Raw genomic sequence first — 12,281 nt, forward strand, 5'->3', positions numbered from 1 at the left:
TCTGCATGTCCAGGATCTACAAATAAACTTCCAGGGCTGACTTGCTGCTCCTGTGCTTAATGGTGGGAAATTACATCCCAGAGTTTCTGGGGCAGGCAGCGAACTGGAGGATGTGGAGGGAATCCCCAGGGGTGGTTGTGTTCCCCTGGGGTGGAATAAGAGAGGTCAGTGCAGCAAACCCCAGCCCAGCTGAACCCTGAGGTGAGCTCTGGGAAGGCAGAAGGGAGCTGAGTTTCACACAGAGCAGATGAATGTTTATAATTCTTCATATATAAAATGAAAATGCTGCCTGATCAGTGGGGTTTGAATTCTCAGAGTGAAACACAAAGCCAGGCTCTGTGTGAACAAGGACTGGACTGCACTGGGCACCCACTCCCACATTCACTTCCACCATTTTCCATTGAATGTCTCCAAGGTTTCCCTGTGGAATGGATTCCTGCTAAGGCCAGGAGCAGTTAGGTCTGGTTAAAACCCAGGCTTATCTCTGGAGTGCTCCAGTGCTCTCCCCATGCCCCTGGGCTCAAGGCTGGCAGGATCCTGGTAAAGAGAGTTTCTTGGAATCTGGGATCCCTCCCTGGGTATTCCCACAGCCCCACAGTGCCTGATTCTTCTCCCTGGAAGGGAGAATGACTGAAAACAGGAGGATATATATTAGATTTAAGGAAGTTACCTGGTGTTTTTCACTGTAGGATTTTATCAGTGCTTATAAATTGGACAAGGTCAGTCCCAGGCTGATCCTTCTGGAACATTTTCCCCACAATAAGCAGGCTACTGCAACATTCCCATCCCTGGAAGTGCCCAAGGCCAGGCTGGATGGGGCTTGGAGCAGCCTGGGACAGTGGGAGGTGTCCCTGCCATGGCAGGGGTGGGATGGGATGGGATGGGATGGGATGGGATGGGATGGGATGGGATGGGATGGGATGGGATGGGATGGGATGGGATGGGATGGGATGGGATGGGATTTAAGGCCCCTTCCAACCCAAACTAGTCTGGGATTCTGGGATTCTCTTTTTAAAAACAATTGCAGAGGAAAAAAATCAAGGGAAGGTGGGAACTGCAGGTGTTGGGTGTGCACACACTCAGGGTCTGCATTCCAAGGCTCTTCCAGAGATAAATTGGGCATTACCTTGAGCCATTCCCAAAAGCACTCCTCTTTTCCAGGTAATATGGAGCTCATGAAGAGAGAGAGATGCCTGGGAATGTCCATTCACAGCCTGGAGCTCTCACAGGCTTTTTATGATCCTTGTTTCATTGTGAATTTTAGCACCAGCCCAAATTAAATTCATTTTACAATATGTATTTATTCCTCAGCTTCTTAACAGAACAATTTGGAAACATCCCAGAGCCTTTAAACAACAAAACTGTTTTTCCTTTATGGCAAAAAAATGGGGTTTTGCCTTTCTTTTCCCAGGGAGAGCAGCCAGCACAGGCCCCCCTCCAGCTTACACAAGGATGGATTTTTTTCCACACAAAACTTCAGCAGTTTAGCACTTCCAAGCTGTCATTGTCACACCACAGTCAGTTAATTACATTTATAATTCCAGAAACATGGGTGGTAGAAATTGAATCTCAAGTAAATGCTGTCTCCCAGACAGTGGGCAAATAAAACTTTGCTTATCTCTCTGTAATTTCACGATACACAGCATGAGGCGGTGAAAAACCCCTCAATAATGTAACTTATCACTAACAGGGAGTGCTGCACTCTCCTCCTTGCATTTTTATTGTGGCAAATATGGGAGTGCAGCTGGAGAGCAGGACTGGGATCAGCACTCAGCTGGTGAGAGACACAGATGTGTTAACCACAGTGAAGTGTGGAAAAACTTTAGAACTTACACAAAGTAAGTTATTGTCTTGGTTTGCAAAGCAGGGTGTTCCCAGCAGTGTGTGTTCTATCCCAGCTGTTAAACCAGCTGGGACAGTGATCTTTATCCTTCCCACAGCCCATCCTCCCTCCAGGAGATATCTCCTGTTAATGGCCACTGAGTCCCACTGCACGGCTGAGAAAATTCCATCATCCCACTGGGAGATGCTCCACCCAGGGGCAGGAGCCAAGCATTTCCTACCCGGATCAAATCTGAGATTTGGGACATCAGAGCAGCCTTTTCCCACTGGATCCCAGGGGAAAACCAGACCCTTCCACATCATCACTGGAGCTTTGGAGGAAACCTGCACCTTCCCCAGGAGCACTGCTCCAACAGAACCACATCTGTCACTGCAGGAGGATGCGGCCACCATTTAATGGGACTGCTCCAACACCCTGAGTGACTGACGGGGTCAGCTTGGATTCTCACTCTGACAGTGCTTTGGGTTGGTTTTTGTATTTCTGTATTTCTATTTTATCTGGTACAGAACTGTCCTTCCTGGTCCTGTACCTCTGCCTGAGAGCTCCTTAATTTCAAAATTATAATGATTTGGAGGGAGGGGGTTTGCATTTTCCATTTCAAGAGAGGCTCCTGCCTTCCTTAACAAACACCTGTCTTTCAAACCAGCAGTTTTAGAAGTAGGTATGCATTTATTTAGTGTTGAGGTGTATGGGGGATAGTTTTTCCAAAGGCATGCACACTTTTAGTGTGTGTCTTTTTTAAAATTTTGTTTTTACAAATTAGGATTGCACAATACACATAATACATATTTATTTCCTAACTTCACCTATCTTTACTTCATATTAAAATTAGTTCCACGCCTCTTTGCACCTGTGTACTGCTTTTTTGGGGCTCACTTGGTGGTTTTTGAGAGGAAGTAAAACGAGTTTCTATTGGAGTTAAACTTTTTACTTTGTCTTTCTGCGTATGCTCTTTAGTTTTTTTGGTCATCTGCTGTTGTGTTTTATTTTCTTTTTGTCAGGGTTGGGATTAAATGTGCGTGGGAAGGTATTTCTTGTTTGAACTCAGATGTTTATTAATTTTTATTACATTCTCAGACTGTGAGTTCTACAGCACTTCAAGCTAAGAAGCTAAAAATGGAAATGTATTTTTTTATATAAGGCTTTTTAAAGGCAAATTGTCTAATTAAGAAAAGCTACTTAAATTATTTTTACTTTTAACTTAATAATCAATCATTTGTGTCCTGCAATACAGAAATTTTTATCTAATTAAACAAGATTACTTAGACTTATGAGAAAGAAGGTGAAGAAAGACAAAACTTTTGCCTTAAAACCTCCATTTTATTTTTTTTATATTGCTATATTCTAAAACTTTAAATTCTAAGTTTTCTACCATGTGATATTACACACCTTTATTTAAATGATACACCTATGATTTCAGTTTTATTATTTAATTTTGGAAGTCTTTTTTATGGTCAAAAAGCAGTGTTTTCTTGGGGGTTAGTGCCTGTCAGCATAGAAAGTCTGAAGTTCTCAGTTTCCAGGGTTCCAACAATTGTCTAGAATTTAATACTGGTTTTCACTGATTCAGGGGTCTAAAGAATCTCCCTTATTTATAATGGTCTTGTTTTTCTCTCTTCTTTGCACATTTTGTCTCTTCATTTTGTTTTGTAGCCTTGCTCTTCTTCTATTCCTGTAAGCACAGTAAATGTTAAGCATTCCATCTGGTTCTGTCATCCCCCTTTTAGTCAAAAGCATTTTTTTGATGCTTTATGCTTTGTTCTTGACTCATAATTATTAATTTTTTAATTCTCTGTCTCAACAGTACACCATAAATATTGGCAAAAAAAGCGGAAACCTAAAAAAGAAATGCAGAAGATAACGGGGTGCTTGTACGGTGTCCTTGTTTGGGAGAAATCACACAAGACCCTACGTGCCTGTGCAGGTCTGTGCTGAGCTCTGATTAAGCAATGTCACTTGGTTTCATCATTGGTTTGGTTATTACTAAATGTTTTGGTTGTTGCTGTTATTAGTTGTAATTAATATTGTTAGTATTTTGTTGTTACTGTTATTAGTTATAACTAACATTGCTACTATTTGGTTACTATTTGTTGCTGTTACTAGTTGTAATTAATATTGCTACTATTTGGTTGTTACTAAATGTTTTGGTTGTTTCTGTTGTTAGTTGCAATTAACATTGTCAGTACTTGGTTGTTGCTGTTATTAATTGTAATTAACACCATCACTCTTTGGCTATTGCTGTTATTAGTTGTAATTAACACCATCACTGTTTGGCAGTCGCTGTTATTGTAATTAACATTGTCAGTATTTAGTTGTTGCTGTTATTAATTGTAATTAACATTGTCAGTATTTGGTTGTTGCTGTTACTAGCTGTAATTAACATTGTCACTGTTTGGCTGTTGCTGTTATTAGTTGTAATTAACACTCAGTATTTGGCAGTTGCTGTTATTGTAATTAACACTGTCAGTATTTGGTTGTTGCAGTTATTAATTCTAATTAACATTGTCAGTATTTGGCTGTTGCTGTTACTAGTTGTAGTTAACACTGTCACTGTTTGGCTGTTGCTGTTATTAGTTGTAATTAACACTCAGTATTTGGCAGTTGCTGTTATTGTAATTAACACTGTCAGTATTTGGTTGTTGCAGTTATTAATTCTAATTAACATTGTCAGTATTTGGCTGTTGCTGTTACTAGTTGTAGTTAACACTGTCACTGTTTGGCTGTTGCTGCTATTAGTTGTAGTTAACACCATCACTGTTGTTGCTGTTATTGGTTGTAGTTAACACTGTCACTGTTTGGCCGTTGCTGTTATTGGTTGTAGTTAACACTGTCACTGTTTGGCCGTTGCTGTTATTGGTTGTAGTTAACACTGTCACTGTTTGGCCGTTGCTGTTATTGGTTGTAGTTAACACTGTCACTGTTTGGCCGTTGCTGTTATTGGTTGTAGTTAACACTGTCACTGTTTGGCCGTTGCTGTTATTGGTTGTAGTTAACACTGTCACTGTTTGGCCGTTGCTGTTATTGGTTGTAGTTAACACTGTCACTGTTTGGCCGTTGCTGTTATTGGTTGTAGTTAACACTGTCACTGTTTGGCTGTTGCTGTTATTAGTTGTAGTTAACACTGTCACTGTTTGGCCGTTGCTGTTATTGGTTGTAGTTAACACTGTCACTGTTTGGCCGTTGCTGTTATTGGTTGTAGTTAACACTGTCACTGTTTGGCCGTTGCTGTTATTGGTTGTAGTTAACACTGTCACTGTTTGGCCGTTGCTGTTATTGGTTGTAGTTAACACTCACTATTTGGCTGTTGCTGTATTTTTAGCTACAGCTATAAAGCTGTAAATTCTGGATCCATGAACTGGTCCATGCTTGCCCCAAGCTGGGCTCCCGTGGGAGGTTCCAGGTGAGTGAAGCTCCCCATTCCCTCTCCCCACACCACGAGCCAGCCTGTTCTCCTCTTTCCTAAGATCTGTTTTCCAGTTGCTTCCCAGTCCTACGTGCTAAACTCACTTGTGACACCCTAATGATCTCCTCCAGGCACCCCAAATGATTCGGGGAGGGAAAATACCCTGAGATGAGGGGAACATAAGGATGAAACAACCACCTTATCGTGCCGGGTGTCACCACGAACAGAGCTTGGAAGTGTCATTAATGCAGGTTGGTTTTCCCTGCTGTCAGAAGGATTGACAGGAGATCCTGTGCAAATCCACATCCTGTTTGGTTTGGAAAAGGCTCAGTTCCCTCAGGAGCAGCTCAGGGCCGGGCATGGCTCAAACAGGTCACCAAAGCACGACTCCAGAGCCCAAGTGGAGACACAAAGAGGCAGGGATTTGTCCCAGCATCATTATCCTACCCCAAGGCACATTTCCTGGCACACAGTGATGGCTCGGCAGCAGCTCTGGGGCACTGGGAACACACAAAAAAAGTCAGGCTCCCAAAAACAGAAATAAGAAATGGGATTCTTGGCTTCCTTTGACAGACAGGACTAACACAGAAAGGCAGGAATCATCCCAAAGCCACTTGGGTTCATGCTTTAGGTTCCTGCCCTGACTTACAGGATGCACTGAGCATACCCCAAGCTGTCTGTCCACTCCTAAAGAAAGAGGGAATGGGCCCCAAGATCCCACAGAGCAGTCACAGAACCACAAGGCCAGGCCAGACACTGGGGCTTGGAGCATCCTGGGATGGTGGAAGGTGTCCTTGGCAGGAAGGTGCCCATGGCAGGGGTGGCGCTGGATGGGATTTGAGATCCCTTCCCAGCCCAAACCATTCCAGGACTGTAAGGAATGGAAGTTATCCTCAGGAGGATCAGCAACACCCACCCCATATCAAGCCCTGCTAGGGCACTGACAGGGAATAAAAATCACTTCCTTGGCAGCAGCTAGCACCACCCAGGTGAAGCAGTGCCCGAATCCCACATTTTGGGGATGACAATGGAAAAAATGGCTCACTTCTGTTTCCTCAGCTCTGCTCCTGCTGCTCTTTGTGTTCCAGAGGAACACTGCCAGTGAGAGCTGAGGTAAATACATTCCAGGGGGTTACAGAGCAGTAATTCCAGTGAATAGCACAGACCATGAAGCTGTAATGCTCTGAAATCCTTCACAGCTCCGGAGGAAAGGAGCCGTTTGCCCAATTTAACCCATGAACCCTGAGGAAAGAGACCTTACAGGGTCTGCTTTCCCCTCAGCAGGCAAACAGAGATTTGATCTGCCAGCATCTGTATCAATCGAGCGAGAGCTCGTGCCTTGCTGAGGCCAGCAGAGATCACCGGGAGGAGCTCCAGGGGCAGCACCAGGCCAGGTGCAAGTGCCTGTGAGGAGGAAGGGCTCGCCTTTATTACACCAGACACCTCCAGAGAATAAAAGCACTTAGCAAGGAGCATCATCCATCACTTCCTCACACAGAAACCTCCCCTTCTGCAGCCTCTAAAATGTCAGAGTGTCCTTTTAGACCTGCTGCTAATGCTTCAAAAAGAAGACAGAATATTCCAGTAATTTTCTACAGTTAGCCTGTAATCCAAATTTTACTGCTTCCTTTTTCTTGATTACCTGCTTATTGGCAAAGCTGATTTTCATAGAATCCCAGACAGATTTGTAATGGAAAGGACATTCAGACTCATCCGGTGTGGCAGGGACACCTCCCACAGTCCCAGACCACTCCCAATCCCAATGTCCAACCTGGCCTTGGGCACTGCCAAGGATCCAGGGGCAGCCATAGCTGCTCTGGGAATTCCACCTAGTGCCAGGGCCTGCCCACCCTCCCAGCCAGGAATTAATTCCTAATATCCCACTGAAACTCCTATTTTGTTTAATCACTCCAGCTCCTGGGAACATCTCTTCCCAAACTTCTTGAGCAGCAGAGCCTTGGGGAGGCCTCAGGATTCTCTCCTGGAGCACAGGGATCCCAGCACTGGTGGGAAAGGGGGATCAGTGCCAGCGCCACTGCAGGAACACATTGTACAAACCCTGCATGAAGAACGCTTAAAGGGAACTTAATTCCCTGAAAAGTGAGCATTCCAGGTGTCACCCTTCCTTCCCTAGGGATATCTACCAGGGCTGGGCAGCAGCCCTGAGTCAGGGATCCTTCCCACATCGCACTGAGCTGTTCCTCCTCATCCTCACGAGCATGTCCAAGCCCCAGGCTGCCCTCCTGGACACTCCCAGTGCTCTGCCGGCTCCTCCAGGCCCCCACTGGTGGCACTGGGGCGCCGGGTGTGCCTGGAGCTCAGTGCCAGCACTGCCCCAGCTCTGGAATGAAGCCATCCAAGGGGACACACGATGGTGTAGCCATGGCAACCCGCAGTGGCTTCCTGCTTCCCTTCTCATTGCATCACTGCTTCCCTCTCAGCTGCTGGTTCTCCAGCCTCCTGGATAATTCCCAGGCCCAGCTGGGACACCGACGCTCTTGGAAAATAATTCTATTAACAGGTCTTTCTTCTTTTTGTCTGGAAAGTGCTGCAATAAAATCAAATTTTATCAAAGCAGGAGAGAGGGGAAGGAAAAAGATGTTACCAGTGCTGAATCTCAGTGGATGGAAAGCTGGGATAGCCATAAAAGTGTGGAGTAAACTCCACACCTGACACTAAATTTCATCATAAATGGAATTATAAACTTCAGCCTCACGAGAAAAGGGGCACATCTGGCCACCTCCCACAGAATCTTAATGCTTATTTATTTGTTAATTACTATACTTTGCAATATATGAGGAAGAAAAAAAAGAAATATATTTGTAATAACATGTACTCCCTCTGTAACCTTGCATGGAAGTTCTGCCAGGAGAAAACTGAATTGGGAATGTTGAAATCCCTGAGATTGGAAAAGCCCTCCCAGCCCATGGAGTCCCAGCTGCGCCCAGTCCCCAACTTGTCCCAGAGCTCTGAGTGCCAGCTCCAGGAATGCCTGGGACACCTCCAGGGATGGGCACTCCAAACCTCCCTGGGCACTTCCAATCCCTGAGCACCCTTTCCATGGGGAAATTCCTGCTGTGGCCACCCTGAGCCTGCCCTGGCCCAGCCTGAGGCCGTTCCCTCTGCTCCTGTCCCTGTTCCCTGCAGCAGATCCCAAATCCCAAATCCCCCCCGGCTGTCCCCTCCTGTCAGGGAGTTGTGCAGAGCCACAAGGTCCCCTCTGAGCCTCCTTTTCTCCAGGCTCAGCCCCTTCCCAGCTCCCTCAGGAATTCTCCAGCCCCTTCCCAGCTCCCTCAGGAACTCTCCAGCCCCTTTCCAGCTCCCTCAGGAATTCTCCAGCCCCTTTCCCAGCTCCCTCAGGAATTCTCCAGCCCCTTTCCCAGCTCCCTCAGGAATTCTCCAGCCCCTTTCCCAGCTCCCTCAGCTGCTCCTCCTCATCTCCTGAAAAGGGTCATGAATTCCCTTTAGGACCTTGTCAAACCTTCCCACTCTTTGTGACTTTAGTGGAAGAGAAGCCTGGAATTTCCTTCATTTCTATCAAGAGGGGAAAGTTCAGCTCTACAGCCCAGAATCATCACATTCATGTCCCTGATGGGTTGGTGACTGAGCCCTACAGAACTTTAATCCCCTGGGATAATCCATTACTGAGCTCCTCCTTGCAGTACAGCCAGCACACACAACCACTGTGACTGAAACCCCATAAATCCAAAATGCAAACACAGCCACATCACCTCCATGTCCCTGCTTCATGCACAGTACCTTGCACAAGAACCCATTAATGCAGTCACTTTAAAAAACTTCTTTGCAGGGACTCCTTGCAGGAATCTGAGCATATTCCCTCTCCCTTCCCTTGGAATTAGTATGCCATTGTGAGGATCAAGGCCATTTGCAGGAATATAAAATATTCAATTAATAAGGCTCTGGAATATTTAATCATGACATTGAAATGCTAAGGAGTGCATTAACATTTATTATTCCCTATAAAGGATGGATCTCCAGCTCTGTGCCTGTTCCAGAACAGCCCTGTGGAGCTCCAGGTGGGGTTTTGGCTCCTTCCTAAACCGATGCTAAAAGGCAGCATTAATGCAGATTAGGCTAAATCTCATCACCACTGGAGTAACACTCCAGGAGAGAATGAAATTACCAGCTCCTGGTTTAAAGAACTGAGGGGAACTTCTCTTTTTCCTTTTTCCAGTTAGCAGGGAATTACACAGGGAATCTTTCCAGCAGTGGCTTAGGTCTTGGTGAAGAAAAACAAAGCAAACAGGAAAAGCAGAGGGCTCTGCCTTAAGCACTGTCCTATTTCACACCATTTTAGCTCAGGCCTTGCTCAGATGCACAAGTGTGATCTATTTGTTATTTCTGAAGTGATTTCTCTTTCATTAATGGAAACATTGCCATTTTACTGCTGGGAAATGGTCACCAGAGAAAAACTCTCTTTAAAACAGCCCTACTTATGAGACAAGATTTTGTTTTAATTTTCCTTTGTTATTTCCACATAACTTCTTGTCAAATCTTGGGGCAGGTTATGGCACTTGGAGAACATCGCACCCTGCAGGGAAATAATGTCAGCCTCTGGTGGTTTAACCCCAGCTCCTGGGAAAGAACTGAATTCTATCCCAGCCCAAACCAGGACACTCCAGCCTCATAATGTGCTGTGTATTAACAGGCACAATAAATCAAAATCAATAAAATTCAGCCTTGCAACCAATGGAGATTACTCAAAGGGATCACTTAAAAATACTCAAAAGATAAGGAAAGTCACAGAGATGAGTAAAAATAGAAGTTTACCAATAAGGGAAAGGACAACAAGAATATTTTAAAAGAATAAAGAGGGTGAATGATTGTAATAGCTTGGATCTGTTATTGGGAATCAATACAGTAACTCTTAGAGAATGCATTAAACAAATATTTATCTTTTGTGCTAGTAAAGATGCTGAGGGGAACATTCATTTTTGATGATAGCAACTAAATATTTTCTATTCGATCACAGTTTCAATAAGATTATTAACTGACCATTACCTGAGCTTATCGCAGACAATTTTCATAAAACTTGTGAGCAGCCCCCAAAAACTCCAGAATGTTTAATGGGACAGACCAGCCAGGCAACACGAGGATAGTGAGGGAGCTTGGGGTGCCAGATTAATTACCAGGACAGTGGTTGGATTTTAGAAAAACCACACCTGAATGCTCCATAGAAACCTCTCGAGACAGAATTGTAATTAATAGCCCAACTGCCAATTCTTATTCCGAGGAGATGCTCACAGGGGAAGATGCTCACAAGGATGACAGAGAATTCCTCCTGCCCAGTGCAGGTAAAGCTCCAAACCCCAAACTCAGAGAGAAACTGGTCCAGAAGCAGCAGCAGTGCCTGGCTCGGTGCTTCCAGCTGGGATCATTCTCCAGGGTCAGAACCTCAGGGAAAGGAGAGAACCAGTGGGGCAAAGAGCAAGGCCAGCATGAGCCTGGGGTAGGAACTAGCCAGGAACACGTGCACACTGAGACAAGCAAGCAGCAGCCAAGCACTGCAGGGAATGTGAAGGATGCACTCCAGCAGCAGTGGGAAAAGAAGAGGTGAGGGAAAAAATGAGCTCAGGTTTGTGAGAGCTGTGGGACAGGACTGAGGGCAGTCCTCGGGGGTGCAGGCTCCTAAGGGAGGCTTCTCCTCATTCCAGCTGAGCAGGGGAGCAGCTGGAAACTCCCAAAGCAAACCGTTCCAGGTAGGAGGGAAGGAGGGCACAGCTTTCTCGTGGAGGTGACAGCCACCGGAACGGTTCCTAAGAGTTGAGGCTGGTTGCTTTTCGAATCAGAAATCATTCCCAGAATCCCAGAATGCCCTGAGCTGGAAGGGACCCACAGGGATCATCCCAGCCCCTGTCCCTGCCCAGCCCCCCCAACAATCCCACCCTGGCCATCCCAAACACTCCTGGAGCTCTGGCAGCCCCGGGGCCGTGCCCATTCCCTGGGGAGAGCCTGGGCAGTGCCAGCAGCCTCTGGGGGAGGGAAGAACCTTTCCCAAAATCCAGCCTGAGCCTGCACTCGGCCGGCAAAGTCATTTCTGCAGCCCAATGGCAGCAAACGGCAGCCAAAAGTCTCCTGTGGTGCGTGGGGGTCCGCGGGCAGGAGAGCGGCAGCAGCCGCAGCTTTCCCAGATGCAGGATGCAGGGAACGCGGAGCTCAGCTGCGCCGTGCCCGCAGCCACTGCTCCCGAACATCCCAGCTCGGGATAACGATGCTGGAGAAGGGGGATGCATGCGGGAAGGTGGCTCCTGCCACCTCGTGGGGACAGCGCTCCTCTCCCATCGCCCTCGGGCGCTTTTCCCTCCCTCGGGAATGCCGGGCAGCCGCAGTGCTTCCTCACACGGGGAACACCAGCCCTGGCACTTCTGGTCATTATTTTTCTGCTATCCCTAAAGCACAGGCTCCTTTCCCACTCCCTCCCTCCACCCCCGAGCTGCTGGCTGAGAACATAAATAATCCCAAACCAGAGGAGGAAAAGAAGAAAGAAAACACCCCAAGCACAGCGTGGAGTGTTCTGTCACTCCAAGATACAATGAAATCCAGCAGGAAAAAGTCTACTTAGGTTTAATGAAGATTACTCTGTATTCCTGCATTTCAAAGCCACTAATAAACCAAACCTATATATGTATAAACAGATGAAATGCAAATATATGTATAAATATATGACATATATTCTTCCAGCTGCCCCAAACAAAAGAAGCATTAGTTTTGCTTCCAGACATTCAACTAATTGATTTAAGATCCCAAAAAGCTCAATAAACATTTATTCTTATACCTCTATACTCAATATATATAATTTTCAGGATTGATTAACTGATAAGACCTATCAAAGGAACTTCCCAAAAAAAGGGAAAAAAATCCTTAAATGTTTGGAAAACCATGGAAGGGAAAACACCCCTCAGCCAAGCAGCATGCAAGGGGCATTTTGGGTTTTTTTTTCCCAGTTTAACCCCACATTACAGATCTCACTGAGGTGGTCTGGGCTGCACAATCCACACCCCAGACTTCTGGGGT

The sequence above is a fragment of the Cinclus cinclus genome, chromosome 6, assembly GCF_963662255.1.
Source record: "Cinclus cinclus chromosome 6, bCinCin1.1, whole genome shotgun sequence".
Taxonomy (NCBI): Eukaryota; Metazoa; Chordata; class Aves; order Passeriformes; family Cinclidae; genus Cinclus; species Cinclus cinclus.